Below are 27,564 nucleotides of genomic sequence, written 5' to 3' on the forward strand. Positions count from 1 at the left end.
AAAGTGCTTAAGTAGATTTTGATACGGTACCTGGTGAGAGTATCCCCCTTCACTACCATTAAAAATTAGGAATTTTTGCTATTTCCCAAGCTTCTTTGTTGATATATCCAGAACTAATGGGTGCTTCATCTAGTTCAATCCAGAACATAAGCAGACACATCTGAATGCATTTGATTGTAAGGAAAACGACCTTGGCTTCATACTTCTTGCCTGTGCTTGAGATGGTCTCTGAATCTGGACCTGTAGGTGTTGAAAGGAGTATTTGTAACAGAGTGTAGGTTTGTAGCCAGTTTCCTTTGTGGCTTTTCTCTATGTCCATGTAAAGCAGCCTTGCATAGCATCTAAATGGAAGGTGACTGTCACTGTCTTGGAATATTCTCTTCCCTGGTTTATAGACATTCATTCCCGAGCACCTTGGTGGAAAAATCAAGCCAATGCCTTTCTCTTGTGCACTTGCTGTTGTCCAAAAGCAGTCTGATGGATAAAGTCCTTGTCTTTTAGACTATCCCATTGCATTTTTGGGTATGGGCTACCAGATATCACAATTTAACATATGTGCCCGTGCAATCTGTTGTAAATAGATTATTGTAACAATTATTTGAAGATCCATGAGATTTATTTAAAAAGAGTTCTGACAAATACCATCAGAAAGCTCTAATGAACTCTGGAAGTCCAAGTGGTGGAGAAATTATACATATAGGAGGAGATGGGTGATGACCACGAGGAGGTAGCATTTAGGAAGAGATCGAAGGATGTCTGGGATTTTGATGAATGGAAATAGTGCTAGAGCATAAGAGAGAGTCCAAGGTTTGGACATGGTGGCAGCTCTGTCTGGTTTTGTTTGAGTAGGTTAAGCTTAGGAGAAAAGCCAGGAAAGATTTTTACACACTGTAGAGAGACCTGAATGCCAGTTTGGGGTATTCGTTTTTAATTTGGTAAGTTATGGGGAAGTACTGAATTTTTTAAAGCACAGCGGTAATATTATCAGAGTCGGTAACAACATGCTTTAAATAGAGTTCATCTCAAATGGGCCACTCTGTTTATGAAGATTTTTATCTATATAAGGACATAAATATGTACATATAAATTTCCACGGCCAAAGGAAAAGGTAGTATTTTATGGCATAAAATTATATTTTTTGGCTCTGACTCAGCAGTCATAACATCTATTTCCAAGCATAAGAAAGACAGAAAACACTCTTTATAACGTCTTAAATAATTGTATGGAGGCCGGTGCCATGGCCCTTGTGCATAAGTAGCTCACAGTGAATTTTAAGGGGTTTTTAAAAAATACATTTCAGCATTAAGTTTGGACATAGAAACAGACCATATATCTAATAGGTAACTTCTCTGTGAACTTCCAGTCCCACTAGGTACAATGAAATGTTCATATACGCATTTAAATGCAACTATTTAGAAGAACTTGTACCTTTTCCTATGTCGGTGGCCTAATGAAACAAACTTTACAAACTAAGCCAAGAGGGAAAAAAGTGCGATATCTATAGATAAGTGCCAGCTTCCAAGCAGAAGGGGGCGACTAGAAATCATACTGGACTCTCTATCAGGGAAGTATTGGCATTTGATTGTCATGAATAAGTTTTGGGTGTACTTTGAATGCTGGGTAATGTCCTCACTAATAAATTAATGTCACCTAAGCTATTAATCCAGGGCAGAAAAGTCGGAGTCACGCAGGGGCTGGTGAACATAAGCAAGGGGTCTTATCAAGTGTTTTTAGGAAGAGGAGATTTGAATTACTGTTATTTACTTATCTTTAATTTTTCTGATGTAACATAACAGAGTTATTTTTCTTCCAAGTTCTAAATAAGGCAGACTGTTAACATCATCCAGAGGATACTGAAATTACTGATGTTTGAGTTCTCCTGTAATATCTCTGCTTAGCTTGCAAAACGGATTAATACGTGGAAAATGATCAGTCTAATCAATACACCCAGATCTTTTAAAACTGTATTAATTGTTTCAGTCTGTTAAATTTCTCAGTTCCAGGTAGATGGTAAGTGGAGGGGAGGGAAGACCCATTTTTAAACCATGATAGGCTCACAGAACGTGGTAACAGCATAAAACTCAGAAAAATTTATTGTTTGCCAAAAATAATTTTTACAGCGTTTTCCACTTCAGAGTGATAGGAGTGAGTTTGGCACAATTCAAAGTCAGGCAAAGGAGCTTGTCAAGGTTAAGGCAGTAAGGCTGGAGACTGGGTTATGATCACGGGGGAGGGTGGCAAAATTCAAAGCCAAGTGTCTCGTGTCAGCAAACTTAAGGCTGGCCGAGCAGCTTGGGACAGGAGACCTGATGTTGCCAAGAGGAATGCTAAGGGAATTTTTGTTTCCAAAAACCCCTCTCTTAATAAGTGAGGCTCTTTATCCTAGATGATTCAGAGCTTTTCTTTTTCTGTTATTACCTGTGCCTAAACCAAAACCATCAATGGCTTTTGCAACACTGTCATCTCAGTCGATACTTAACCAAATACCTTCAGGAGCTAGTCATAGAATCACTTATAAACAAGCCCACTGAGACTGGGTGGTGTGAGTGTGTGTGTGGTGAGGTGTAAAGCCGAGGAGCTTCCTGAGCTGTGATGAAGCAGAGAGGGTCTACCCCGGGGTGGGGGGGAAGTCTGGCCTGAAGACTGCCATTCAGTCAAAGAAGCTCCCGTTTCATCTCATATATCACGATCCCAAATACTACTACTTTCAAAAACAGTGGTTTTCTTGCTTGAAAATTGTTTGAAATCTATTGCTCAGAGTCTATTACATTTGAAGACTTTTACCTAATCTCAGGGTTTTTTGTTGTTGTTATTGTTTGTTTTGGTCTTTGGAAGAAAGCATATTTTTGTATTCCTTAGCAATTAAGTCTTTCAATTTGGGGATGTTGCATTAATGTTTAATTTTTACATAGCCAGATGAATTCACCATAATCTAATTTGGTCACTGATTTAGTTCTTAAAATGGTTAAGTGCGTGGTCTCAAGGTTTATTTTATCTATCTAGAATGTGAAATAAGGTGAAGGTATTTTTATTAGTTTCTACTTCATGAAACCTCTAGCCTTTACCCCTAGGAGACTTCCAGGTCACGTAGCCCAACAACGTCACATGGTTGGAAATCATGGGACAGAAAAACTGAGATCTGAGGCTAGAGGTGGGCTACTAGGAAGAGGCAGGTGCTGGCTGATTGCGCGTAGGTGGGGGGGGGGGTGGAAGTCTAAGCAGGAGACGAGTGCGCAGAATCTGTTACCATGGAGACGGAGAGGCGCTTCTGCGCGTCAGAGAAGTTCAGAGAGTGGTATATGGTTGGTGGCAATTCCAGCCAGCCAGGGAGTCCAAGGAAGACCAATCATTAGCAACCTGGACCCATGCACAAGGCCAGCATTCAGAAGCCAGGTTCAAGTACCCAGAACTTGCCGATTAAGGATCGGGAGAACAACTCAACCCAAATCCTGGCCCCGCCCTTTACTAACTCATGGCTCTGCCCAAGTTATTTAATCTCTCTAAATTGCAACTTATGTAAAGTTATAAAAATGAGATAGTGCCTACCTTGTAAGGGTATTGTGGTGTTAAAAATAATAAAACAGGGCTTCCCTGGTGGCGCAGTGGTTGAGAGTCCACCTGCCGATGCAGGGGACACGGGTTCGTGCCCCGGTCCGGGAAGATCCCACATGCCGCGGAGCGGCTGGGCCCGTGACCTATGGCCGCTGAGCCTGCACGTCCGGAGTCTATGCTCCGCAACGGGAGAGGCCACAACAGTGAGAGGCCCGCGTACCGCAAAAAAAATAAAAAATAAAATAAATAATAATAAAACACTTAGCACATGTCTGAACCACACTAAGAGTGCAACAAATGATAGCTTTAAAAAAATGTTGGTTATTAGGGTTATGCCTAGAGCAAAGTGGAGGTCTGATTTTAGAAACAAGGGGTTCAGTTACCGAAAGTAGGATACCCGGTGAGTATAAGACCAGGAAAATGATTATTATGACATGATATTGAGCCCTCTTAGACTGCCCCTGACTAGAGATCAGGATGGATATCACGCTTAGAATGGATCTGAATTTGCATGTGAATTTGATGGGGTCTCTCTGGGAATGAGAGGGTCACAAAGACGAGGAACTAGATGGGATATATTGCACTTTAAAATCCAACTGAAGTCGCACGGAGCCATGCTTAGCCTGTGATCCTTCAAAAGCACTTTTCTAGAGACTAACCCATCATGTGAACTTTTCCCAAGATTTGTTCCTGCCCAGGAAACCTCACCTGTAAGGAAGAGTTTTAAGATGAATCTCAAATCACAGTGTTTATAACACTTTTTTTTATCGCAAAATTCAAAATATCCGATGTGAAAAGTATGATGAATGGGAATACCTGTCTTTTTCATGATGATGTCACTGTTTTCTTCCTTATACTGAAGCCCAGCGTCCTGTGCCACCCAACACTTGCTGCTCCAGACTTTTTCCTACCTCTGTCTCCACTTCAAGACACTGCAGTTCTCTGGCTTCAAAACCTTGCTAGGGGACTCATCAACTGAGAAGACAATGAAGTCTCACTCTTATCTAGTCCATTATCATTTACAAAGCACTTTGCCCCTTTGATCTCATTTATCTCCCCCTCAACTGGTGAGGCAGGAATCACCTCCATTGAGGAAATGAGGCTCAGACAGTTGAATTGCCCAAGGTCACTCAGCTGCAAAGTGATACAGCCACATCCAGAAGCCAGATTTTCTGAATAGAAGCTCTGTGACTTTTTCTACTTTGCCATGTTGACTGCAAGCTGCTGGTGGCTTATTATGTGCTCCCCTCCTGTGTCATTGTGGGGTATTTTTTAAATTGAAGTATAGTTGATTTACAATAACGGGTTAGTTTCAGGTGTGCAGCAAAGTGATTCAGCCATATATACATACATATCTATTTTTTTTCAGATTCTTTTCCCTCACAGGTTATTACAGAATATTGAGTAGAGTTCCCTGTGCTATACAGTAGGTCCCTGTTGGTTATCTGTGTTATATATAGTAGTGTGTGTGTCATTGTGTTTTAAACAGTGGCCTCCAGGGCTTTCGCCAGTTCACTAGGTACCAGCCCTCTGCACTCAGCTCTCAAAATGTGCCATCCACACCAGCACTGTTCACAGGGGCTCCGGGGGATGAAAGAGGCTGTCCTGTCTCTGATTTCATTTTCCTCTTGAGTCAAAGATAAGTATGTGATAGATGTCAGAATTTGTGAAGCTTAAAAGGGAATAGGCACTGAGGGAAGAGCAGCGTCCCAGAATGTTTTGGGTGCAGAGCCTTGTTCTAGTAACAATCATTGTGTATTATTTTGTGATAGCATCCAGGATCAGAGCAAACAGAGGGATTTCTTTTTTCTTTTTCAAAATAAGTCAGATCAAGTTGCTCCTCTGCTCAGAGCTCTCATCTCTCTGATCTCATCCCCTGTCTTTTTCCAGTGCCCTGTCCTGTCCCACCCCTGATTCTGCCTCAGCCGCTTGGGTCCGCTTGCTGTTGCTTGAACAGAGCAAATATGCGGGTATGTCCAGGCCTTTACACTTGGGGTTTCTTCCTGCAATGCAGAAGAGATTACACTTCCTTCTTTGGGCATGAGGAAGCCACTTTAAGATTGTGAGGCAAGGAGGGGCATTAGTCACGCATGTAATCATTCTCTGACGTAAATACAATCATGTCATTCCCCTTTAAAATCCTTCACCTGCTGCCCATTGCGGCATGACAACCAGATTCCGTAAACTGGCGGAGGATTTCTTACTCTCTGCTTCCCCTTTCAGATTCCAGCAATGCCAGCAGAGGGAGGATGCTTTAGCCCGTTCTTCCCATCAGCAAGCCCAAGAAAACATAATACAGTAGGAAACTTATCAGAACTGTGTGCTTATGTATAAACCAAGCTTCAAGACATATCTCCAACCCAAACCTTCCAGATTGGGTCCTTAAACCCTTCAACAGAGAATGACAGAAGCCCCGCTGAACAGCACAGAATTATCTGGAGTCTCTACTCACAGCATGTTTTCCCCTCTGCCAAGAAAGCCCTCTGTTCTTTTTTATTTTATTTAAAAATTTTCCCTAGCTTTATTGAGATATAATTGACATATAACATTGTATAAGTTTGCGGTGTGCAACGTAACGATTTGATATGTATATCCATTGCAGAATAATTATCACAACAAGCTTAGTTAAACTATCCATCACCTCACATAGGTGCTATTTTTTCATTTTGGTGGTGAGAACTTTCAAGATCTACTCTCTTAGCAACTTTAAAATATACGATACTCTATTGGCAACTATAGTCACCGCGCTAAGCGTTACATCCCCAGAACTTATTCATCTTATAACTGGAAGTTCATACTCCTTGACTGCCTTCACCCATTTCCCCCCATCACTAACCCCTCGCCCCTGGCAACCACCAGTTTGTCCTCTGTTTCTATGAGTTCCATGGTTTTGGGGGTGGTTTTTTTTGTTTTTTTTTTTAACATCTTTATTGGAGTATAATTGCTTTACAATGGTGTGTTAGTTTCTGCTGTATAACAAAGTGAATCAGCTGTACGTATACGTATATCCCCATATCCCCTCCCTCTTGCGTCCATGTTTTTATATGCCACATACAAGTGGAATTTCTCTGTCTTTGTCTGATTTACTTCACTTAGCATAATGCTCTCAAGTTTCATCCCTGTTGTTGCAAAGGGCAGTATATCTTTCTTTTTAATGGCTGAATGATAATACATATATAATTATAATTGTATTTATATTATACATTATATTATTATATTATAACATATTATATATATAATTAAACACTTAGATTGTTTCCATGTCTTGGCTATTTTAAATGCTGCTTCCGTGAACATAGTGGTGCAGATATCTCTTTGAGATGGTAATTACATTTTCTTCAGATGCGTACTCACAAATGGAATTGCTGGATCTTAAGGTAGTTCTGTTTTTATTTTTTTTAGGGAACTTTCATACTGTTTTCCATATGGCTGCATCAATTTACATCGCTACCAACAGTGTACAGGGGTTTCCTTTTCTCCACATTCTTGCCAACTTTTGTTACCTTTTATTCTTTTGGTAATAGCCATTCTAATGGGTGTGAGGTAATATCTCATTGTAGTTTTGATTTGCATTTCCCTCATGATTAGTGATATTGATTGATTGTATTGATACCTGTTGACTTTTTGAATATCTTCTTTGGAAACATGTCTCTTCAGGTTCTTTGCCCATTTTTAAATTAGATTATTTGTTTTTTCTATTGAGTTGTATGAGTTTCTCATATATTTTGGAAATTAACTTTCATCAGATATGTGGTTTGCAAATATTTTCTCCCATTCCATAGGTTGCCTTTTCATTTTGCTGATTTTTTTTTTTCTCTGCAGAAGCTTTTCAGTTTGATGTGGTTCCACTTGTTTATTTTTGCTTTTGTTGCTTGTGCTCTGGGTGTCATGTCCATAAAAGTCACTGCCAAAACCAGTGTCAAGGAGCTTTTTCCCTATGTTTTCTTCTAGGAGTTTCACAGTTTCAGATCTTACATTTAAGTCTTTAATTTATTTCAAGTTAATTTTTCTGAGTGGTGTAAGATTGGGGTCCAGTTTCATTCTTTTACATGTGAACATCGAATTTTCCCATTAATTGAAGGGATTGTCTTTTCTCCATTGAGTGTTCTTGGCTCCCTTGTCAAATACTAGTTCATTGTTTATTCATGGGTTTATTTCTGGGTTCTTGGTTCTGTTGCATTGGTCTTTGTGTATGTTTTTAGACCAGTACCATACTGTTTGATTACTATAGCTTTGTAGTACAGTCTGAAGTCAGGGAGCCTGATTCGTCCATCTTTATCTTCCTAGGATTGCTTTGGCTATTAGGGGTCTTTTATGGTTCCATATGAATCTTAGGGTTTTTTTTTTTTTCTATTTCTGTAAAAAGTGCTATTGGAATCTTGATAGGAATTGCATTGGATCTATAGATTACTTTGAATAGTATGGACATTTTATTATTAATTCTTCCATTCTGTGAACATGGGGTATCTTTCTATTTATCTGTGTCTTCTTCAGTTTCATTCATCAAGGCCCTCTCTTCTTTTTTTTTTTTTTTTTTCCCCCTCTCTTCTTTATTCTCTTTTTCTCTACCTTATCAGCTGCCTTGCTGATTTTACTAATCCTCCAAGATCATGCTTGGCCTTCTTTGACCCCATCCCATGCCCTGCTACATTAGGGGCCCTCTTCTGTGCGCCTGTATAGTGCACATAATATACATTGAAGAAGTTATCTGTTTATGCACCAACCTCCTCCAAAGACCAAGAGCTTCTTGTAGACACATCCATGTCAGATTTACCTTGGGTATGTGAATGATAGATTAGAAAAATATTGCTTGGAATACAGTTGGTTTTTAAATAAATTACTTTTAAAGAATAAATGACAAGATCTAATCTTTGGAAAGATTATTCTGAGATCTGAGTTTAAGTAATTGGCCAGATTTCAACTAGGAGTTGCACAGAAGGGGTGGGAGGTAATTTCATTAGCCCAGGCAATACCCCAGGGAAACCTGAACTTGAGAAGTGGCAGCTCATACTCTGTGGGCCCCGGTTTCCTCACCTGCAAAAGAGGAGTTTTAACAGCATCTGCGTCATAGGATTGTCATGAGGATATACCATGCTGAGAATGCAACACATATGATTATTTTAAAAATATTAGCATTAGTCCTATATAGTGGTGAGGATCACAGCTCTGGGCCGTGCTGCCAGGATTGACTCTCAGTTTCCAGAGTTCCTTGCTGGTTGGATCCCAGCAAATTTCCTAATCTCTTCGTGCATCAGTTTTTACATCTTTACAGTGGAAAGAATAATAGCACTTAATTCATAAGTTGTTGTAAGATTTATATGAATTGATGCATGTACAGCATTCAGACCTGGCATGTAGCAACACCTTAATAAACGTTAATTTGAAACACATACACACAAGAGTGGAAAGAAAAATTGTTGAGAGCGAATCAATATGAATTTATAACCAAGTGAAGTACATGTGGATGGATATGTAATTGTTGGCCTAGAGTAAGGTAGGAGAAACAATCTGAGGTACATTTGGTTTGGGGGCTGAATGACCCTATGGATAATTGATACCTTGAACCAAGATTGGGAGCAGAATAGAATAAATTTGAGAAGTTGGGCCAACATTAATTCAGCTTTGTATCTGGTCTGTTTGAAATGGTGTTGAGTTTTTATGTATTAATGATAAGCAAGGAGGTTGGGATTTCAGATGTAGAATTTATGATTTAAGAATTATTAATGTATAAGTATTAAAAATAATAATAATTAATATTTATTGAAAACTGTGAACTCTGTGCTAAACATTTTGTATGCCTTATCTCACTTAAGGCTCTCAGCATCCCCAGGAGAAAGGTACTATGATCAGCTTCCTCTCACAGATGGGGAAATCAGGCCCAGAACAGACAAGTAACTTGCCCCAGGTCACCTGATGAAGTGGTCAGCAAGGGTTTGACTCCGGGCAATTTTATGCTGGAGTCTACACTCTTTATTCTTTTTTGGACTATTTCCAAGGCAAAGGCTGAAGCTATGAGGTTGACCAAGAGAGCATGGTGAGAAAGGATGTGTCCGATAGGGATGGTTTTGACCTAACCTTCCACTTTCTTTTACTCAACTTATTGCCAACAGTTCCCTCTTTGTAAAACAAAATAGTAAGGACTCAACAGATGTTGGGTGAGTGAATGAATAATTTGGATGTTAGAGGTTCAGGCTTTGTGGCCATACACTAGAGGAAGGTTCACTGGCTCAGGCTGTCTTAACAGCAAGGTACTCAAACGCACAGTTCACAAAGAAAACCCGATGCATCAGAATCACCTGGGGTGGTTTCTTAAAAACAGACTCCCAATTTCCAGCCCTGACCCACTGCAAAGCGAATCGGGGTCAGCCTGGCATTCCGTGTCCTTAATAAATGCCTGGGAGATTCAGATGGGCAGCCAGTTTGTTACCCACTACACTGACCAACCAAGTTTGCCTGGGATTGAAATGTGGTATTTTTGTTACATAAAGTGCAGCCATAAAGGAATGAGATTGGTTTTCTTGTGTGTGTCCTAAACCAGCTGATGACTTTAAAAGAGGAATTCCCCAAATGTTTAGAGCAATCACAGGCTCGGTGAGGTAATTACGTAGCCTCCCCAAGTGACTGTTTTGTAGGGAAATGCTCATTTGGATTTGTAGTTTCTGGTGTGTTTAATAAATCCACTTTCATTACTAAAACAGCGTCCCTTCAGAAATACGGTTTTTCTGGATAAAGAGGAAAACACAGAGGAGCAGAGCATTCATCCGACATTATTACTATGTGTTCTCCACTTCATCGTTACTCTCTGTGTTTGGAGAGGAGTCAATTGGGTCATTTTCTGAGCTCCATGGACCAGCATCATTCCTGCGTATATTTGAATTGTTCACAACACTTTGACCTTTACCAGAGAACAGCTCTACATTGATGCCAAGCGTTGTTATTATATAGTAGAGCCTTTGTGAAATGGTGGGGGAGGACCCAACTACACCTGTATTACACCTGACTGCCATTAGAATTCTATAGAACATTTCTCAGAGTATGATTTGACCTATGGAGGATCTGAATCCAGGTAATGATGAACCTTGCTATATCAGGGGTCTGCTGAATTTTTATATCTTAGCTTGGTCTGGTTTGGTAAATGCAAAAGGGTTTCTGGGCCTGATACATTAGACCTCTGTGCAGTTAATTCTTGGCTGTCCACATTTCTAGTAGATTTCACATATAGTGTTGGAAACATGCACCATATATACTTTATCTCACAATAATTACACCGAAAATTAAAAAGAATCAATTCCAGTTTCACAGTATGTTGGCTTAACCATTTTTTTGCTCTGCATACAGGTCTAATTGCTTTAATTCTCATTTTATCTTTCTATAAGGTAGGGATCATATTCACTTCATTAGATCATTGTAAGCGATAACTAGAATTAGAAAAGATTTCCTTAAAGGGGACATACCTGTGGAGAAGGTTCCTTCATTTGAATTCTTGCAGGCATATTTCTTTTTGGCCCTTCATTCAGTCCTTTAATACATATTTATTGAACACCTACTTTGGGCCAGTTACGCTTCTAGGTGCTGGAGATCTCACTGGGAAAAATTAGCCAGAAAATGCCATGTCTCATACAGCATCCAGACATAGAGGACGAGGCAAACAGTAAAGGGAATAAATAAGTCAGTTACAAAGTATGTGAGAAGCCGTTAAGGCTACAGGGAAAACAAAGCAGGAAAAGCAGGTGGGGAGCAGGTGGTGATTCCATTTTTTTTAAATTTTATTTTTATTGGGGTAGAGTTGATTTACAATGTTGTGTTAGTTTCAGGTGTACAGCAAAGTGATTCAGTTATACATATACATATATTCACTCTTTTTTAGATTCTTTTCCCATATAGGTTATCCCAGAATATTGAGTAGAGTTTCCTGTGCTCTACAGTAGGTCCTCACTGGTTATCTATCTAATATATAGTAGTGTGTGTCTGTTCATCCCAAGCTCCTGATTTATCATCCCCCCCATGTTTCCCCTTTGGTAACCGTAAGTATGTTTTCGATATCTGTAAGTCTGTTTCTATTTTGCAAACAAAAGTCTTCTTTAAAAATTAGATTCCACCTATGAGTGATAGCATACGATATTTGTCTTTCTCTTAGGGGGCTCCTCTCTGAGAGGGTAACACTTCAACAAAATCCTGAGGGAAGTGAGGACAGCCAGGGCAGCTTTTATGGAATAGCATTCCATGGGACATTAGTCCTAAGAAATGCTGAGCTTAAAAAGTGTTTCACTATTTAATAGGTTGGGAAATACATTTTAGAGATTTATAATGCTTGTTAGCATATTAAATAATTTGAAAAGACCTGCTAGAAAGAAACCTATTTAACTCAAACATATTTACGAATATTTCCTTCCTCCCTCCCCCCTCCCCTCCCCCTCCCCTCCCCCTCCCTCCCCTCCCTCCCCCTCCCCTCCCCCTCGCTCCTTCCCCCCTCCCCTCTCCCTCCCTCTTCCACCCTCTCCTTCTTTCCTAATAAGCCAGAGCAGCCACCATAGCTCTAAACCAACCCTCAAATGTGCACACAACCCTGCTGACTGATGATCACTAGGGCTTCCGAGGCAGAGCAGTCCAGGAAAAATGCCTCCATTCTGGGACCCTGGACCTAAGTATGAGACCTGCATCTGCTACTTTGTCCCTCAGCAAATTGAACTTTCCTTATTTTTGGTTTCATCATCTCTAAGTTGGGCATCATAAGAATGCCAACTAGGTGGGGTTGTTGTAAGGGTTAAATAACACCCAGTGTTAATGCCTTTCTGAACTGTAGAGTCCTCCAAATACAGGTGTCTTATGTGCTTCTTTATTCACTGTTTTGGAACCTGGGATGAGTCAGTCCAAGGATATGACCCTGTCTGGGCTTCATGTATAAAGAGCTTGCCAAAGGGGCATTGAAGGAGAAAGAATGAACATTCAGCGTCTGTGAGAGAGTGAAGAGCTGCCCTCCTGCACCAGAATCCAAACCCGGAGCCTTATTAGTATCAGGCTTCAGTCAGCTAAAGTAATGAATCACAGGCCCATTTCTTTACATGAGCTAGTGGTTCCCAAACTTGGGAGCATACCAGACTCACTTGGCAGTTTTAAAAACATACTGTCGCCTGTCTCCAACCCAGACATTCTGACTTTCTTGCTGTGGGCTGTGACTTGAGCATCAGGACAAGCTTTCCAAGTGATTCCGGTACATGGCAAAGTTTGGAGGCCACTGATTTAAGCCAATCCCTGTGAACCTCCTTTTCAGCAGCCTGGTCAAGAAAAAAGCTTCTGTACCAGAATGTTCATTGCAGCTCTATTTACAGTAGCCAGGACATGGAAGCAACCTAAGTGTCCACTGACAGATGGATGGATAAAGAAGATGTGGCACATATATACAATGGAATATTACTCAGCCATAAAAAGAAATGAAATTGAGTTATTTGTAGTGAGGTGGATGGACCTAGAGTCTGTCATACAGAGTGAAGTAAGTCAGAAAGACAAAAACAAATACCATATGCTAACACATATATATGGAATCAAAAAAAAAAAAAGGTTCTGAAGAACCCAGGGGCAGGACAGGAACAAAGATGCAGATGTAGAGAATGGACTTGAGGACACGGGGAGGGGGAAGGGTAAGCTGGGACAAAGTGAGAGAGTGGCATGGACATATATACACTACCAAATGTAAAATAGATAGCTAGTGGGTAGCAGCTGCATAGCACAGGGAGATCAGCTCTTTGCTTTGTGACCACCTAGGGGGTGGGATAGGGAGGGTGGGAGGGAGATGCAAGAGGGAGGGGATATGGGGATATGTGTATATGTATAGCTGATTCACTTTGTTCTAAAGCAGAAACTAACACACCATTGTAAAGCAATTATACTCCAATAAATATGTTAAAAAAAATAATAATAATTTTAAAAAAGAAAGAAAGAAAGAAAAGCTTCCAAGTAGATCATTGTTACAAATCAGTGAGTTAGATTCTTTTTTTCTTCTGGGAAGGAAAACAAGGAAGAAGGAAGAAAGGGAGGGATGGAGGGGAGGGAGGAGAATTTGTGTTTATCAGTTGCCTCTTTGGACAAGGCATTGTGCCTTCATGTGCATTTAATCTTCCCAATAACTCTGATACTTATATAGTATGATCCCACATTAAAGATGCAATCACTGATCCTAAAGAGCTTAAGATATTTCCTAAGGAATTTGAAACAGGACATTGGTCCTGTTTTTCTTGGTCCCTTCCACCACACAATGACAGCCATTCAACTTTTCTTTAGGCTAACAATGCTTCCCCCACCCTGTTTTTTCTCTCCTTAGCTTTCTGGTAAAACCTGGTATGCAGCATTTCTGTATCAATGGCAAATGAAGTCAGTGTTAACATTTTTTTTGGAGGGAGAGGCAGTTTTGCATTTTAAGCTTAAATATGATGGGGAAATGACATACTTTATTCCCTTATAATAACTGTACACATAAGGCAGCTTAATTAACAGTAAATGTAGGAGTTTTCTGAGAGAGGCCCTTTCTAAGCAAAGCACCCGTACCCTATAGCTTCAGGCCTGTCAGTAAGGCTGGTCCTGTTTTTCCATTTCCCAGATTAGCTAAAGACTTCATGGAATAGGAACAGATGCAGGCAAATACTCTCCCTTAATAATAGTTTATTCACTGAACATTTACGGAGCACCTACTGTGTGCTAGGCACTAAGAATTAAAAGAGAAGTAAAACATGTGTGACACTAAAGGCAGTTACAGCTCAGCAGCAAAGACAGATGTAGTAACCATAATTAAAATATGGTAAGTATAGTCGTGGAAGCACATTGATGGAGTAAAGAGGAAGGCCTGATGGGCCACGCTGGGCTCTTGCAGGGAGGGGAGGGGGCTGGCATCTTGGCATCAAGGTGACTTTTGAAGCGTGTGGTTGGGTCCAGTCATGCACCCCTTTGGTGATTACCTAACCACCAATGCTTGAAAGATCCTTCCCTGAGGATGGTAGGAAAGCTATTAAAGAGGAAATCCAGGTTGTAAGAAGTTGAATGACTTGTCCAGAGTCGCAAAAGCCATCGGAGGTAGAAATTAGACTCCCACTCCGTGTTCTGACTCCAAGTTTAGTGTTCTTTCCATGACGCCGAGTTTCCTCTGCTGGTTCAGCTTCTGGCAGGACCGCAGAGCTGAGAACATAGCTGGTGACTTGTAGCATCAGGTGACATCTTGATTATTTTTTCCAGTTGGACCTGGTTGCCAAGGAAAATTTTCTCCCTTCTGAACCTGGGCAGTGAATATCTCAGATGAAAATAGAGCCTTAAAATGAAAGAAATCCAGAAAACCCCAGGTATAAAATAAAATCTGAGATGTATCGCCCTATTCAGAAAGTTATGGTATAAATACAGATGTCCATAAATATTTAAAATCACCAACACCCTTTTGCCTTGGGTGTTATATAATTTCATATTTTACAAATTAGGTTTTATTCAAATAAATGCAATTTTATTTCGGATGCTTCTAACCACCCCACCCCATCTATATTAACCAGTTTAAGCCATTGCCAATTTACTAATGATTCCCAAATAAATTTCTCCAGCCACAGATTTCTTCTAAACCTTTCCCGAGGCTGGTAGAGTATGGCTGTTCCACAGGCCGTTAAGCCTCGTATATCCCAAACCAAATTCATTATTTTCTTTACGTAGCCTTTATTTGTATCCCTTTGACGTGCTATCATTAATTCAGTTGCCCAAGTCAGACACTAAGGTCTGTTGATTCCAGCTTTCCTGCCAAATACCGTCCCATCCCTCTTCCCCACCTCACTGCCACAATTCTGCCGCAGCCCCCATTCTTTGGCACCTAACAGCTGCCATGGATCTTAACTGTACTCCCTGAAACAATGAGTATTTTCCCACACGAATCCATCTTTCTTAGCACACAGAGCACTGTCCAGCCAGTTTAAACCAAACCAGAAGGCTTTTCTTATTTTAATTCAGTACTCACATCTTTCTAAAAGGCTGGTCCATTTTCGCTTGTCAGTTAAGTAAAATACCTTGAAGATAAATTTCTGTGATGATTGAAGCTTTTATTGTGCCTCAAGGCCATCATTCTGAATACTAGTGGTTATTATATACTCCCCATGTTATAGGCAGCATGACATTTGGCTTAAATGGATGTGTTATTCTCTTTTAAGTTCAGGTTTAAAATAAACATCTTACATCAGTGGTTCTTAACCTTTCTGGAGTCATGAACCCTTTTGAGAATGTGGTGAAACTTAAGGGTCTTGTCTTGAGAACAACGCACAGGCACACACACATACACACATATTGCCTACAACTTCGAGACTTTCAATTCATCCATGGATCCCTAGAACAATCATGAAATCTGGGTTGAGGACCCCTGCCTTATATGAAATTGTTTCCTTTCTTTCATGTCAGAGGCATGGTATACCTTTCTATTTTAAGGAAATGTTCTTATGAAGTTGATCCCACTCGATTTGATTAGCTGTAATACTTGCCCACCCCCTGATTTCAAGAATGGCCTGGGAATAGGGCTGTTTACCTGTATCGTCTTCCTGATTACGCCCTTAACTAGCTGTAGGACTTTGTGATGTCCTATAACTAGCAAGATACAGTAGAAATCAACTTAGATCCTCAGCCAGGGGACCTAAATTCTTGTCTCTATATCCTCTGCTAAGTTTATAAATTTTTTTTAGAAACACAACTCTAGTGTAAAATGAGGCACGTCTGCCATGATGGTATTTCGTTGTATTGGAAGAGTGCTTTCACTCCTGCTATTTCACTTTATCCTAACAAAGACCTGATGAGAAGGTCGATGAGTTATGTCTTCAATGCATAGGGATAAATAAGGAAAGGAACACAGACAGAGGCTTGATCCAAATTAGTTACATCAGGAAATATATAAGAGGTCCCATTCTGGTTCTAGCCCCCAACTGCTCTTCAACTAACTTCATGATTTAATTCAAGTTACAGGTGATCAAGGCATCAACGCAAAAACAGTTGGACCAATTTACATCAGATGAGGTCTGTGCAACAATCTGATTGATTGTGGCAGGAAGAAAACAAGTTGTAGGCAGGCATGAATGATGACTAATAACATTTTGGCTGATTTGGTCGGCTACTGGTACACTCAGTTATTCATCATTTTATCTCATATAAAAGGGGCCATCTCGGAAAAGCTAAGAAGTTTGAACATATTTTTGTGTACAGATTTTTTTCTGAGCTACCCTTAACTATACTCAGAAGTTAGAAATACGATCTGTGTTCATTTTACCTGAGCTACCCAGCATATGTTTGGTATCCTCCAAAAAACCAATCTTACTAGGCTGTTTACATCTTTCCGTGTGCAAGAAGGAAACTGAAGCCCAGTTTCATGAAATCATTTGCCTGAGGTCACCCACAGCTGATCAGAAGCACACCCAGAGAAGATCACAGGGGACTACTTGTCCCCACTTACCTTCCTATGTATATATATACTCTTTGCGCTATGTGGGCCTCTCACTGTTGTGTCCTCTCCCATTGCGGAGCACAGGCTCCGGATGCGCAGGCTCAGCGGCCATGGCTCACGGGCCCAGCCGCTCCGCGGCATGTGGGATCTTCCCAGACCGGGGCACGAACCCGTGTCCCCTGCATCGGCAGGCGGACTCTCAACCACTGCGCCATCAGGGAAGCCCATTTTCCTATCTTTTTAAGCAGGAGAACTAATATCTTGACACGTAGCAAATTCAACATCCAACAGAGAAAGGCTCGTAACAGCTGAAAAGTCATAATCAAGTTTACAGTTGCCTTCCAAATACTACAATTATATGTGTCCGTCCCCCCGACACCTCCAGCACACACGCTCTCATTAAGTTCTATGTCGTCAGAATATGCTTCTCTAACTAAATAGCTTCACCTTTGGCCTTACTTGTTTTTTCCTAGGGCCTGTGTGAAATATGGAGAAATAAGCTTGTCATTTCTCCAGTTAAAAGGATAAAACTGTTGCTACTTAAAACTTTCAATTTCTGTCAAATTGAACATTGGCATTGTAGCTCTCCAAAGGGCAGTTTTGTGTCAATGAGTGCATCAGAAGCTGTTTTATGAGAGCCTGTGTTGTACTTGGCACTTTGTTAGGCAAGCCAGAAGAGACAGGAAAAAAAGAAATCCATAATCCTGTTAGAAAGGAATTGGGAGGTGGTGATTAAAAAAGCAAACCCCTGAAGCGGTTAAATAACAGTGATGTCATATGTAGAAGTAAACATTCCAGAACAGAGAGAGACAATGATCAGTACACTCGAGAATAGCAAATAATGACTTTGTGGGCAAAATAGGATTTGATCTTGGACTTGACCAATGACATTGAAGGCTTGGGCAATGCTATTGGAGTAGGAGTTAACAGAGGGTGTGAGATGGGCAGTGTATGACAAGCCTGACTGCAAGATTCGACGAGTTAGGATGCAAGTTGAGTTGGTTAGGTGGGTAGATAGGCAGAGAGCGTGATAATGAGGGCTCAAGGCCCTTGAATTTGAATCCCAGCTGGGTAACTTTGGGCAAATTACTTAACTTCTCTGTGCCTCCGTTTCCTTGGGTAAAATGGGAATACCAGTAATCCCTCTCTCATACTGTTGTTGAGAAGATTTAATTAGATTTACAAGTTCCAAACACAAAGTTTAGAACAGTGCCTTCAATGTGTTCCATCCACCTTAGTAAGCGTTTTTACACACTTTGGTTTCGTTGGGAAGTTAAACTGAATGTGCTCCAACAATATTAACTATTATAGTCAGGGTGAAGCCAGAAAATAAAGACCTGAAAGTGGTCTGAGGAGTTTGAACTTGAATAAACAACAGAGAGCCATTCTCAGGCAGAATTGGATTTAGAAAAGCTGGGCTTAGAAGGGATCTATTCAAACCTCCAGAGAACTTGAGTACCTTGCCTTCTACACTTTACTAGTTGCTCAAAGAGCTTCAGCCCTGGGGAAGGAAACCATTTGGTCGCCTTCACTGGCATGTGGATTGGTGACAAACAGCACAGAAGGCAATTGGCTGAAAAAAAAAAAATTGGATTTCAAGGGATTAAAGTTAGTCAAATTTTTATGGTTCTTTCATTTGGCAGTGGGTCTTTAAGGGTCCAGTTCTGAGGTTAATAAGTAAAGAAGCTGGAGAACCAGGTTGGTAGGTTGAATATTAATGAGCCCCTCTTGGAGAGTTACTGAAAAGTCACCAGTAACATGGTGCGATGATGTCTCCTCGAATTCTGAGTAGACCCTCGCCTTCTTCAGAATCATCTTTGACCCTGATAACCCCTGAGCGCCAGACAGGTCTGCACTGATTCATCCTTCAGGCGTTCCAGGGAGACAGATAAGTAGAGCCAGACAGCTATGTCCAGTTGTTTAGGGTGGTGAGGTAGAGTTAACTTCCGGAATCTGTCTACTAGTCAGTAGTCCTGAGACCCTCCTTCAGTTTACTTTAGTGAGGCTCTTCTCCAATTCGGATTGTATGGTCTTTACATAATTACAATGTCTTCCCTCTGGAATTTGCTAGTGATTCGTGGTCTGTGACTCTAAAGGGAAAAGACCTAACAGGTGACTTGCCGTTTTCGTTAAACTGAGCCAATCTCTCAAATAGGTAAACTATTTGTAAACCTATAGCAGCTACAGATTATTTTAGAAGAGTTCGAAAGTTTTCTACCAATCAGCTTTGTTTTTCAGATATGATACTCTCCTCCATGCTTTATGTTTTGCAACCTTGGCTTCTGCTGTCATCTTTTAGGAATTTGAATCAGTGACTTTACCTATACATGATGGTGACCAAGGTCAACAAGAGGCTTGGGGAAAAAAAATTCCTCAGCCTGTTCTACTACTCCAAATGGGGAATTAGCGGTAAAGAAGGGCAATGTATTTGCCAGACCTCGTGCTAGATATTTATTTTTCAGTAATGCATACATAGTGATTGATATACACAATATCATGATTAATAGATGCTACGGAAAACGTACCAAACAATGTACAAAGGACACAAACTAGGTATGACAAAAAGACATGCTCTCTGCTTTACCTGTCATGTAGCCACACCATCTAAAATACATTCTCATGTTTGCAGAAATAAATATTAAGGATTAATTTTGAGAACTTCCCTACTGATTCCCGAGAACCTAATTATAGAACTGACAAATACAGTGAATGACCAGCAATATCTTTGTATTAAAAAAAAAAGTTTTCTTGCTATTGTAGAAGAGTTCAAATAAAGCTAGTTATCCTTTCTGCCCTTTTAAACTACCCTTGTGGGTCAGATGCCTGTCCCCGCCCCCCTCCCAGATTTCCGGATGTGTCCAGAAAGCCCCTCTTATAGGGGCTTGGCCTTTTCTGTCTCTCTCTCTTTTTCTTCCCTGCCCCCTCCCCATTTTTAAAGGGCTTTAAAGAACATCTCTGGGAGACAAAAATAGCTCCAGTTGTGAGAGGCCTACACACTGGGAATGCAACTGAGAGATGCAAGTCAGCAAGTGCGAGCCGACAACAGGAGTGTCTGGCCCTGGGTGGATGCTCCTCGCTGTATGGGTGCCGCTTCTCTGCCTGGGCCTGGTGGGTAGAAGGGAAAATGGTTTTTCAGGGGTGGGCGGTGGGTCGGGTAGGTTTGGGGTCCGGCCTTGTTAGGAATGGAAACCCCATTATTCGGGGCCGAGGGGGCTCTTCCTTCCCCTCCCCCCAGGTTTTAAAAAACGTCTTTTGCCCAGCCGGGGATTGGCGACGGTAAAAAGGGAGCCGTTGGCAATGAATGTCACCCTGAAGGTAAAATGAAAGACAAAAGATGAACGCATGCTTGCTTTCGGTTCGGCAGCGGCGGCTGCAGCGGCAGTAGCAACAGCAGGATTTAAAGGGGAAAAAAACCCCCACAAAAAACCCCACACGCACAGACACACATAAATACACACCCAGAGGCGTCAATTATGCCAACGCAATATTGCAATCAAATCATGACAGTGCCGGGAATTTTTTTTTTTTTTTGCGGGGGGGAAATCTAGATATTTATTTTGCAAAAGGGAGAGAGAGAAAGGCATGCAAACAGAAACGTGCACATACCACGTAACCACCCGAGGAGAACCTGGCAGCCTCTCTCTTCTTCTGCCAAGTTATCATTGAGAAAACAGACAGGCATCATGACGTCCTGGGTCACAGGGAGTGCGGACCGACGCTACCAAGAGCAAAGGGAGGCGCCCGGGCGCTCCGGCTAGCGGCGGGCGCCCCTCGGCCCCTGGCCGCCCGGCTCGGTGAGTGCACAGCCGCGCGGGACGCGGACCCCGGGGGCCAGGCCGGCCCCGCACCCGCGGGGGCCCAGCGGGGGGCCGTGCCTTTGGTCTCGGCGTGCCGGCAGGCACCCCCTCGCCCGCCCGAGGTCGCGGGAGCCCAGTTAAAGGAGGCGTGTGTAAGATGTGCAATGTTCCTGCATGGGGGTTTTGTAGACTTTCCCAGCCAAAGCGACCGGCTTCGGCTTCTTTAAAATCCCCGACGACTCACCTGCTTAACCTGCTGCAGTTCTGACCCTGCCAAGGTAACTGGTCCAAATCCTTATCATCAACATCTGGAGACAGACATTTGCATCTGGGGCATCCTTGATTTGCAGTCCTGGTGGAAATCTCTATTGCTCCCCGCCCCCCCCCACCCCGCCTTCGCCTTCCCCCCTTCACTTGTTTAGAGTCTCTTGGAGGAAAAAAAAAAAAAAAAAAAAAGCAACCCTCCCTCCATCACACAACCATAAGTCCTATCCCGCTGTTGTAGACTCGCCTTACCATGACTGCAAAACTGTCAGCGCGTGTTCTAGGGACACTGACCAATTTTCATTACCATGAGATTTGTTCTTTAAAACACCTCTCCCATCCCCCTTCCTGGATAGAGACTTCAGGGCTTGGGAAAGTGGCAAAGAGTGAGGGCAGAGTTAGGGCGCTGGGACTGGGATGGGTGCGAGGCGGGGGGAGTCCTCCGGTCTTAGGGGGCGAGGGGGTCCGGGGAAGGGGTCGTTGGGGAGAGGGTGGTGTCAGGAGTTGAGGACCGCTGTCGTGGGCTGGCAAATCCTTCTGGTGCTTGCTGCTGCCGTAGTCCTAGGTGTCTCCTGCCTGTCCTCTACGCCTCATTCCCTGTCTCCCCAACCCGTTCACCTTCCGTGGGAGTCTCTGAAGTTACACGGAGGTCACCCGACCGTCGTGTCATTTTAAGTATTTCAAACCACCTACCTACCCCCTTCCACCCCTCAAGTCTGTCCGATGCGTGTCGGATAGACCCTCCCCCCCACCCCATGCTTGGTGATGGGAGGTTCTCAGAGAAAGACACCGAAGGCAAAGCTCTCTCCTCCCATTCTCTTCCCTTCTGGCAACCTTTTCCTAGCTGCACCCCTCCCCCATTCAGAATCTTAATGAACAATTCTGGAAAAGTCCGGAAGGGCCTGGAGAAACCCCTCGCATGCCTCACTGCTGTGGAATGATTATGTCTGTGTTTACTTCTTGTGCTTGCTTGGGTTATGTTGTGAACTGCCACATGGGTTGGCTTCAGCTAGGGAGGCTTGTTTGCTGTGTGTTGGTATTGTAGTACCAGGACCAGTGGCCACACAAAAAGACACAGGCAGACACAGAAAGCACAGGATTTTTCTACTCTAAACCAGAGGGCAGTGTTGAAAATAACACCTTCTCTCCCTCGATTTAAAAAAAAAAAGAAAAGAAAAGAAAAGAAAAAAGAGAAAAAAGAAAGAAATTCTCAGCATGTGAGTTAAGTGCAGCTGTTAGGTCCACATATGACTTCCTACTCTTTTCAAAACACTCCTGCTTAATACTTTAAGTCAAGAGCAAGAGACCTGGGGATGTTTTGAAGTGTTGCGAGCAGCTGAATGACTTGGTTTAGTTTTGAAGAGAGACTCTCTTTTGTTTCTCACGCTGCCCAAAGACCAGATAAGGGAGTGTGTTTGGAAAATGCCCAAATTCAGAAGCAGCAGGCAACAGAAAAGAGGAAGAAATGTTCTCCCAGGGAAGGCAGGGGATGGGATTGGGGAGTGGGGGAGAGGTGTCAGGGTTTGTTTGTTTTTTTTTTTTCCCTGTCCAGTAGATTTGATGTTATCAAAATGAGTTAACCAACCTGAGAAAACAGTTTTCTGTCCTTGTGGGCAAGAGAGGGAAATTTGAACAGTTCTCAAATCTGAGCTGAGGAAGGTACTTGAAATCATGGATGGAGATGGAGTCACGTGGTAGGGTTTCTTTTCCTTCAAATACAAAAAGAGTTGAGTATATCATGAAACAGGCCTATGTGATCTTTCAGATATAGATTTGTCTGTCAAGCATGGCTTTGTTGTTTTTACTAAAACAATTCTCATAACTCTTTCATGTTATAGAGAATTAGAAGTGTGTATATTGAGAATGGTATCATATAATATTAGCACAGAACTATCCGTTGACTGGGGAGATGAATGTAGATATAAGATCATTTCTTTTCTTTAATAAATCAAAATAGCATTTAAATCTTTGTGCATGATGTATACGGAAACCTGCTGGTCTTTTTGAAGGGGAGATTGCCAAGGGAGCAAAGAGACCTTCTGATGGGTGGTGCTTTAACAACAGAGAGCAGATCAATCCATTTGGTTTCCATGTCTGTGCCACTCAATTTATTCTGTACAATTTTTCCAGAAATTAAATGGTTACCAAGAGAGTTCCACGTTCCCATCTCCAACTGAGCACCACTTATTACTGCAACAGGATTTCAATATTAAGTGATCTGGAAGATATTTCCTCTCTCATTTTGAGTTCTGAATTTGAATTAGCATGAGAATGGCAGGGCAGCAAGATGAGGTATAACTAACCTCGTTGGCAGGCAGTGGAAGGGCTGGGAGGGAAAGTGTTGCTGAGAAGACTAACTGGGGCTGTTCTCAGCAACCTTGTTTACAGGGACATTTCAGAAGCAGCTAGAATTTTCACAAGAGCCTGCCAGAGGTAATGGGCTTATGTTTGAAATTGATCCTAAGTGTGTCTTTTTTTTCTCCTTCACGGACTTGCTATGCACCTTAACTGAACACTCAAGGCAAAACTTTCCTTAGGCCCCAATGACATTTGCTAATATAGACAAATCCCTGGATTACTGTGTCACAGGAAAGGAGGTTATTTATGAGGTTCTCCTTTGTTTGCGGATGTGTCCATGCAAGTAGCTTTAGCCCTGTTTTATTTGTTTATTTTTCAACAGCAGGCATGCTTGACTGTGTTCAATGCAAAACAAATCACATCCGAGGAAGTTAAAGTATGCCTTGCAGGTTGATCTATAAATTGGTTTCAATTAGACACTGGAGATCTCATTATCCCAGTGAGGGGAATTTATGACATAAAGTAGGAATTTTGTATTTGTTTCAAAATTGTTGGAAAACTGTGGGAACAGAAGGATTTTGAGGGAAATGCCAAAAACCACGTTAATGAAGAAAAACAATGTTGAGATACTTTTGAATAATAGATAGGCTATGTGATGGTCAACCACAAGCTAACATTCTTACACAGTATCTTTATGGCTTTAAATTGGCTGCATTGTCAACTAAGCCTACTCCTCTATTAAGCCATTATACTTTTCAATTATTTAACATTTCTGGCCAACCTATCTTCTGTGGTCTTTTTCTGTACACATCAGAAATGATGTGTACAGTAGTAATGGCTGGCTGCTAGTGCGGGGACTTTGCAGTGGAGAAAGGTTTAATTTTAACTTCTTGGGACAAATACGACAAAGAATGCACAGAGGAAAAAGAAAAGTTATGGAAACAGACGGAGCCCTATGCGATGGAGAGAGCTACAGCCTCGAAACGTACCTAATACAATTTGAGTTAGTCTCACTAAGAAACCTTGACAGTATCTGCCTTCTAGGTACTGTGCATTTGGAAACACTATATCTCCATTTAAATGCAGATCTGTTTCCTCCAGGGAGCAGTTGGTGAATCCTTCCGTTGAACCACTGGTATGAGGAAACCAACTGCAAATTTTTCCTTGAACAACAGAATCTGTCGTTTCGAAGAAACGATGACTGAGTTTCGTAGTACTGTGATTTTTTGAAATTCACTGAAAATATCTCTATAAAGTCAAAATAACGTACCTCTTGTGCCAACAAAGAAATTTTCTCTTGTCACTTTTTAAAAGCTGTGAAATAATTCTGCTTTGCAATTTAGTTTTAAGGTTAGCATTACCATTCCAGTAGAGTAAGCGGGCCTTAGGAATCAGAGGAGGGAATTACATAGGCGTTCTATGTACTTCTTATGCTCTCAGGTTAGCAGATGGGGGCAGGTGCTGTAGGAAAGTTGAAGGATCTTTCTCTGGAACCATCTTCTTTTGATTATTTTGAACCTAATTTGTAAGAGTATTTTGTATTGGAATCAGTGGTAGTGGTGGCCAAAAAGGAGAGCCGGATCCTGTGAGGCCTTCTTTTGAGAGATGATTGCAGAAAGTAATTCAGTCTTTTGAAATAGAATATAGACACACAACCTATTGATTTGGGATCTTCAGATTCAGGTAACTGGGAATATCTTTGCAAATCATTAAATAAAAGTTCTCTAAGTAGACATTGTGATGATGCTAAGACCCTGTGTGTCTTTATCACATAGCTAGGACAGTTTTCTTTTCCTTGGCAATTAGATGCCATTCATTTACTCAACCCTGAATGATTTCTAATTGTGAAGGCCCACTCCTCCCTTAGGTGACTTGCTGCATCGTATTGGGTGTAAATCCCACTTCCCATTCTCCCTCTGATATGTACACCATGTACAGTATTTTATAATGTATTTATACCATTATGCTCGATAATTCCTGTGGTTGTGAAGAAGAATCATTGATAGTTTTAAATCAGGCCTCTGTTTATACTTCTATTACGAAAGATGCTTTGTTCGTGGAAACAAAGGAATGATCATAGTTACCCCAAAAGAGGGTTAAATGTGTTTAGAATTCCTGTGATAAAATGCAAGACCCTGGAGAATCAAAGCTATTTTATTTACTTAGGGACACTTATAGCTGTTTCAAGTGACCCGTCTGCTAAAATAAATAACCTGGATAGGACCCTTTAAAGGATGCTAATTAATGAATGCGCTTGTTTTATTTTCCTTACACAAATGAATTTTTGTTTTTAACTTGGCAAATATGCGTATCTGACACAGTGATCTTTTACTGTTCGGAAGATTCAAATTCAGAATGCTAGCTTCATATGAAGCACAGCAAAACTTTTGTACTCCTAGTCTGATACATATGTGGTAGGATAAACAGTGTTTCCAGATATCTGTGTTACCAGAGTGACCCATTTCAATTTGACCTCACTCTAAGATATATTAGATTAATAAGGCTGATTTTATGACCAATATCATATTCACAAATACTTGTTTTCATTAGCACAATTATAGATTGTGAGGTAAATTTCCATATATGTTAAATACTAACAACAGAAATAACTAACATTTGTATAGTGTGTTACAGTTTATAACCATACGTTATCTATAAGCTGTTCTTTGGAAGAATATCTATTGCATTTTCTTACTCAAGAAGGCAATCAGGTAAACATAATATGAAAATAGATTCTTTTATCAGAGTTTTCTTTCTCTTTCCTTTCCTTTCTCCCTTCCTCTTTCCCTCCTCTTCCTTCCTTTTTTCTTTTTTCCTTTCTTAATGGAGAAAAAGCTAATGATGCTTTTTTTTTTTTTAGTGGGGCATGTATAATTGCTTATGACACATTTCTATTAAAAAAGGAGCTGTAACAAGCAATCCAACAGGATTTTTAGAATCTGTCTTCTGCCTACCAGTGTTCTTGAGGAAAATGTAAGGTTGCTGAAATCATTTCATGCCCTGTATGTTTTCAAACATAAATCAGAAAAATTGTTAGCGAGTTATAGCTCTTCTTAGAGACTGTGGCTATAGTGCTCTAGTAAACACAGGCTATATATTTTTCCAAGTTATTATGTGTGGAGAGAAATCCAAAGTTGGCTATTTAGATGAACAGTTTAATTCAGTTATTAGAAATCCATGTTCTATTTAGGGTGAACATTTATTTTCCAAAAGTTGAAACAATGGGACAAAATACCGGAGGACCCTTTGGATCCATCAAAGTTAGAAATTTGTGTTTTTTAGCTAATGTGTACATTACTGAACATCGATCTTCAGCTCAGGGACAGTCAAAATGGTCCTGAGCAGAGTTTATACTATGATCTGGTTGCCCTCTTCATCCGAGAACCGTGACCCTTTGTTTCTTCCTTTCTTTTTTTTTTTTTTTGCGATACGCGGGCCTCTCACTGTTGTGGCCTCTCCCGTTGCGGAGCACAGGCTCCGGACGCGCGGGCTCAACGGCCATGGCTCACGGGCCCAGCCGCTCTGCGGCATGTGGTATCCTCCCGGACTGGGGCACGAACCCGTGTCCCCTGCATCGGCAGGCGGACTCTCAACCACTGCACCACCAGGGAAGCCCTGTTTTTTTATTTCTGAAATGATGGGATATGACTTGATGGTCTCCAGTGATTCTGAATTAAGTGATTGATTAATAATGAATAAACCAATTAATCATACTCCTGTTTATTTCTATTCTATAAGCTAATTATTTACATAAGTATGGCCTTATGCCATGACTGGAGATATTAGTGTGTAGAGTAGTAAGTAAGCTCCGGTTCAGGGGTTTGAAATGAAAGCCTCATGAAATTTAGCCACTCAAGTTTACGCTGAAATTTTTCGTTTATAGACTAATTATTAGATATATACTTTTTTTTCACAGAAAATAATCTTAAATGCAGATGATTTTTCTAGGCTAAACCATAAAAGCTTATGTTACTTACTGAGGTGAATTATTGTATATCGTTGAGAAAAAAAATGTGAAAAACAGTTCTGTTATGAAACAAGTGATAAACGTAACAGAAAAGCCATAAAACTGATGATAGTTTATCATTTATCTAAATTCTGGAGGGTTGATGTTTAAGAGAATACACATATAAATGGAAGTTAAAAAGATAGGTGGAAACTATTGCAGAGTATCTGAAAGGGATTTTTTTTTTAATACTTTATGCAAGG

At 41.1% G+C, this 27,564-nt stretch overlaps 1 protein-coding gene and 1 long non-coding RNA gene across 5 annotated transcripts in view; one reads left to right on the forward strand and one right to left on the reverse strand.

Annotated features, from left to right (window-relative positions):
- Positions 1 to 27,564, forward strand: part of ESRRG (estrogen related receptor gamma) — a 643,230-nt gene that overhangs the window by 26,194 nt on the left and 589,472 nt on the right. Inside the window, exon 1 of one of the 4 annotated variants that reach the window (XM_032604495.1) lies at positions 18,792 to 18,844. The exons of the other annotated variants lie outside the window; for them this stretch is intronic. The gene's annotated coding sequence lies outside the window, so the exon portion shown is untranslated. Of the gene's footprint in view, positions 1 to 18,791; positions 18,845 to 27,564 lie in introns of those variants that run through there. 4 annotated transcript variants of the gene reach the window in all.
- Positions 14,209 to 21,127, reverse strand: LOC116739806. The gene is made up of 3 exons (XR_004345707.1): positions 21,038 to 21,127; positions 20,603 to 20,714; positions 14,209 to 14,815 (listed from the first exon to the last, which is right to left on the reverse strand). It is a non-coding gene; the product is annotated as an uncharacterized LOC116739806 (long non-coding RNA).

Source organism: Phocoena sinus, chromosome 1 (assembly GCF_008692025.1).
Source record: "Phocoena sinus isolate mPhoSin1 chromosome 1, mPhoSin1.pri, whole genome shotgun sequence".
Classification (NCBI taxonomy): Eukaryota; Metazoa; Chordata; class Mammalia; order Artiodactyla; family Phocoenidae; genus Phocoena; species Phocoena sinus.